The sequence below is a fragment of the Colobus angolensis genome, unplaced genomic scaffold, assembly GCF_000951035.1.
Source record: "Colobus angolensis palliatus isolate OR3802 unplaced genomic scaffold, Cang.pa_1.0 Scaffold437, whole genome shotgun sequence".
Taxonomy (NCBI): domain Eukaryota; kingdom Metazoa; phylum Chordata; class Mammalia; order Primates; family Cercopithecidae; genus Colobus; species Colobus angolensis.
In genome coordinates, this window is record NW_012117788.1 from 313,401 (window position 1) to 318,980 (window position 5,580).

The window sequence follows — 5,580 nt, forward strand, 5'->3', positions numbered from 1 at the left end:
TCTAGGCACCAGGAGTCCTACAAACTGCTATAGGGACAGGTTGATTAAAGCTCTCCAGGCTTTAAATTCTTCACTGGTAAAATCAGGAGGCTGGGTAAATAGATAACATTTTAAGGGGCAGCTCAAGTCAATCTGTAGTGACTGCCTGGTGAGCAACGTTGAGATGATGCTGAGACTGCACCTGAGCTCAGTAAAAGAATTCCATGTTCTGTTGGAGATGTCTGCCATGGGCCCAGAATCAGAAACGCAGGTATAATCCGTCTCAGAATTTAAAATCTCTGGACTTCTGCTTTGCTTTTGGTTTTCTTCCATGTCTGCACCCATGGGGTCCACCCTGTCCTAGCATTCTTGGATATGTGAAAGTCAGCATGCTAAAACCAATCCAAACAGAGACAGAGGGTCTTTAAAAGCTACGTTATAATAAACAATAGCACCTAACATCTACTGCATGCATCTTCAAATCAACATTCAATTCTGGGCACATACTAGGCGCTCAGATAAGCATTTATGTATGTATGTATGTATTTGTGTTTTATGAGGCAGAGCCTTGCTCTGTCGCCCAGGCTGGGGTGCAGTGGTGCGATCATAGCTCACTACAACCTCCAACTCCTATGCTCAAGCGATCCACCTGCCTCAGCCTCCCAAGCATTAATAACTAGGATTATAGGTGCACACCACCATGCCCAGCTAATTTTTCTTTTTTTTATTTTTTGGTAGAGATGGGGGTCTTGCTATGTTGCCCAGGCTGGTCTTGAACTTCCGGCCTCAAGGGATTCTCTTACCTCGGCCTCTAAAAGCCCTGGGATTACAGATGTGAGCCACTGTGCCCAGCCACCAGCTAACATGTATCAAACACTATGTATTATTTCACTTAATCGTCACAACAAAAACACAATGAGACAGGTACCATTAACAGTCCCATTTTACAGAGAAGAAACTGGGGCATATTGAGGCTCAATAATATGCTCACTGAGGCACAGCTTACCAAGGACAGGAGCCAGGGTGCAAAGTCAGGTAGTCTGACTTCAAAGCTTCTCACCACTATGCCACAATAAAGGAAGGGAGAAATGGAGGAGCCAAGACAGCAGCAGATGGCCTGGAGGGCACAACAGCAATGCCAGAAGTTAAGGCGGCAAGGATGGCCATGTCCATATGGAGGAAACACGGGCACAGCGAAGCCTGCGCCGACTCAATTCTAAGTGAACTGCCTGCCTCTTCCAAGCATTCCATCAATGCTGTGGAGAGAGTGAAGCAAACTGTCCTAATCAGATACTCTGGAGCCGCCTTCGGCTTCTCTAACAACCTAGCTGGGATACACAAGACCAACCCAGATGAAGTAGGAACGAAAGAAAGTCAGTGCTCAATTGTAAGTTTCAGAAGTTAGGTGCAACAGAAGTTCCAAAAAGAACGAGGTCAGCTGGTTCTAAAATAGTTGAGGAAGGCTTCAGGGAAGAGATGAGAGAAAAGGATAAGCAGAGTTTTGAAAGGCAAGCAGAGGGATGTCACGAGACTGGAGAACAGCAGGCACAGGGCGAAGGGGAGGCACGGCAGAGCCCAAGGGAAGACCAAGCCCAGGGAGGAGACCCCACCTCCGGTTCTCCCGGACAGGAAGTGAGGTGAAGCTACTGCTGTCTGGATGGCTGCTTCCAGATGGATGACTTAAACACTTTTCTGCATCTCCCAGCAGCAGGGCTCTTCCTGGCTCTCTTTCTCCCACCTAACATCTGTCCCCTGCCACTAGAGGAAGGAGATTTAATCAGGAGAATATTCCCAAGTCATCAGACTCCAAGAACTTACCACATACCCGGCACTGGGTAAAGCTTCAGGCAGAGTTCTTAACTGGGGATCCACGGATAGGGGTCAGAGGCCTGTGTACCACCTCCCAAAATAGTATGCAAAATATACAGGAGATGGGCAGACTTCTGGGGAGAGGGTACACCGTTTCTTCATCAGATTCCTTGTTTCTTTTCTCTCTTCTCTTCCATTCTTTTTTCTTTCTTTTTAGATAGGATCTCACTCTGTCACCCAGGCTGGAGTACAGTGGTGAGATCACAGCTCATTGCAGCCTCAAACTCCTGGGCTCAAGTGATCCTCCCACCTCAGCCTCCTGAGTAGCTGGGACCACAGGCATGCACCACCACACTTGGTTTTTGTTTTTTTTTTTTTTTTGAGACAAGGTCTCCCTCTGTCACCCAGGCTGGAGTGCAGTGGTGCAATCTTGGCTCACTGCAACCTCTGCCTCCCAGGCTCAAGTGATCTTGAGCCTCCCGAGTAGCTGGGACTACAGTAGTGCCACCACTCCCGGCTAATTCTTGTATTTTTTTGTAGAGACAGGGTTCCACCATGTTGCCCAAGCTGATCTTGAACTTCTGGACTCAAGTGATCTGCCCACCTCGGCCTCCCAAAATGCTGGGATTACAGGTGTATGCCACCATGCTTGGTCGGGGCTAATTTTTAAATTTTATGTAGAGACAGAGTCTTGCTATGTTGCCCACGCTGGTCTCAAACTCCTGGGCTCAAGCCATCCTCCTACCTTAATCTCTCAAAGTGCTGGGATTATAGGCATGAGCCACCGTGCCTGGCCTCTTCATCAGATTCTTACAGATGTATGTGATCCACAAAAGGTTAAAAATCTCTCCACAAAGAGGGGAAAATGCCCAGGTCCAGTACTCTAGAAATTCGCAATCTCACGGGGGAAGACAAACACAGACAAAAATAACTCTGATGCAAGGCTGACTTTGGTAAGTGCACTAATGGAGGTGTGGAAAAAAATGTTGTGACGGAGGGGACGGGGTTAATTCCAGTCTGGCTTTCAATAGGACATCCCCCATTCCCCCCATACTGGTTTTGGGATCTGGGTTTGTGATGAAGAAGAAACAGCCACGATCATTTTCTACCCAGCCCAGACAGTCTTTAGCCAGTCCTTCTTTCTCAAGCACTCCTGGTAGAAAACTCGAAGTCTGAGGCTGACTCTCTTCCTGCCAGCGAGGTGAAGGAGGCCATTGTTTTCAGGACAGCAGGATTAGGAAGGAGACGCTCATCCTGAAAACCAGCAACGACTCCGCTCTACAATGTTTTCCTCTTCTACCCAGCTCCCATGCTCCAGATTCCTGAGGTCTTTGTAATCCTGACACCCTTTTGGTGTCATGTCCTCCAGCCCTCAGTTGTCTGTCTTAGGAGTTATCTGTCTGGGAGAGCCCCCTCAGCCTCCAAGCTAGTGCGATTATTGCTTCTTTTTCTTCCCAGATAGCATCACCATCTCAAATCCCGACCTGTTCACATGATTATCCTGCCTCTTCCTCACCAGAAATGCACGCTCTGTGATGGCAAGCTCTTTCAACTTCTTCTTCCCCATGATCTCCCTAACACCCAGAGCATAGCCTGGCAAATAACAAGGGCTCAGTAAACACCCTCTGAATGAATGAGTGTCTGCCTCCCCACCCTTCTCATTCTTCTGTAGGACCACCACGGTTCCAGAGAGGAAAGCACAAGGACAAATGAAGGCATTTTTTTCTCAGGAGACCATTTCTGAGATGCTGGGTGCACAAGACAACCCTTATTTAGATGATCGTGGCAGAGTACAGCCAGAGAACCACGTAGGAAACCCGTAACTTTGATATTCTATCACCTTCTCCATCAACCCTACTGCCAAACTCTGTCACATCCTGCCTTGACATGGCTCAGCTTTCATCTGCCACTCCTTCCAGCTAGGCACTCACCACCCACCCTCTGGGTCACTGCAGTAACCACCTCACTACGTCCTAGCCATCCTGCAGCAGCCTCACTTCATCCCAGCCATCCTGCAAACTTCCAACAGCCTCATCAACCTACAGACACAAGTTCCAGGGATGCAGAAGGGGTTGGTAAATATTTAAAGGCAGTGGGGTGGCTCATGCCTGTAATCTCAGCACTTTGGGAGGCTGAGGAAAGAGGACTGCTTGAGCCCAGGAGTTCAAGACCAGTCTGGGCAACACAGTAAGGCCCATCTTTACAAAAAGTTTCAAAATTAGCTGGGCGTAGCGGTGTAAGCCTGTGGTCCTAGCTACGCGGGAGGCCAAGGCAGGAGGATTGCTTGAGCTGAAGAAGTCGAGGCTACAGTGAACCACTGGACTCCAGCCTGGGTGAAAAAGCAAGATCCTGCATCAAAAAAAAAAAAGTGTTTGAACAATTAAAGTACAAATCAGTGGATGAAAAAAAGAAAACACTCCCTCCATAACAGATTCCTGCTTTAAACAATTTGTGTTGGCTAGACACAGTCACAGTGGCTCGTGCCTGTAATCCCAGTGGTTTTGGAGACAGAGGCAAAAATGTTGCTTGAGTGCAGGAGTTTGAACCAGCCTAGGCAACACAGTGAGACCCCATCTCTACAAAGAAAATGTTAAAATTAGCAGGCATGGGCCGGGCATGGTGGCTCACACCTGTAGTCCCGGCACTTTGGGAGGCTGAGGCGAGCGGATCACCAGGTCAGGAGATCGAGACCATCCCGGCTAACATGGTGAAACTCCATCTTTATTAGCCGGGTGAGGTGGCAGCGCCTGTAGTCCCAGCTACTCAGGAGGCTGAGGCAGGAGAATGGTGTGAACCCGGGAGGCGGAGCTTGCAGTGAGCCGAGATGCGCCACTACACTCCAGCCTGGGCGACAGAGCGAGACTCCGTCTCAATAAATAAATAAATAAACAAACAAACAAACAAACAAAATTAGCAGGCATGGTGGCATGCACCAGCAGTCCTGCCTACTTGGGAGGCTGAGGTGGGGTGATTGATTGAGTCCAAGAGTTTGAGACTGCAGTGAGCCCTGATCATGCCATCAAACTCTAGACTGGGCAACAGACTGAGGCATTATCTCTAAAAATAAAAAACATCAGTTAATCAATAAAATAAATTTATGTTGCTCCCTACCAAGTCCAAACTCAGCAACCCGGCCCTCAGGTGAGTCCACAATTAGGTTGCAACTACCATTTCACCTTCATCTCCTTCAAGCCTCTGCACTATAGAACTTGTGTTCCCTACAAAAGTTTGTATTCCCCGGACTTTCCACTGAGCTTATGCTATATTCCTCAAATGGAAATATTCACCTTTCCTTAGACACACACACCCGCATAATAACAGCCTGCTGTCGCTGGAGGAGGTATTAGTAATTCAAGCCAGAGGACTTCCTTTTGGAAAATACCCACAGCAAAATATTAAAAACGCTAGATGAAGTATGACAAACTGCTGTTTTATTTACATAGTAAAGCCCTCCATAAGGTAAGAGAAATCTCCAGCAGCCAAAATATGAAGATGTAAAAATCAGAGCAGTAAGCAGATGCTAACATATTGGCAGCTTCTTGCAACCAACAATTTTAGATAATTAAATAAATTTGTTTTAAATTTTTAAATGCAGAAGAACTATGGAGTTTATTTTTATTTATTATTATTATTATTATTATTATTACTATTATTATTTTGAGACAGTCTTGCTCTGTTGCCCAGACTGTAGTGCAGTGGTGTAATCTCGGCTCACTGGATCCTCTGCCTCCCAGGTTCAAGTTATTCTCCTGCCTCAGCCTCCCAAGTAGCTGAGATTACAGGCATGTGCCA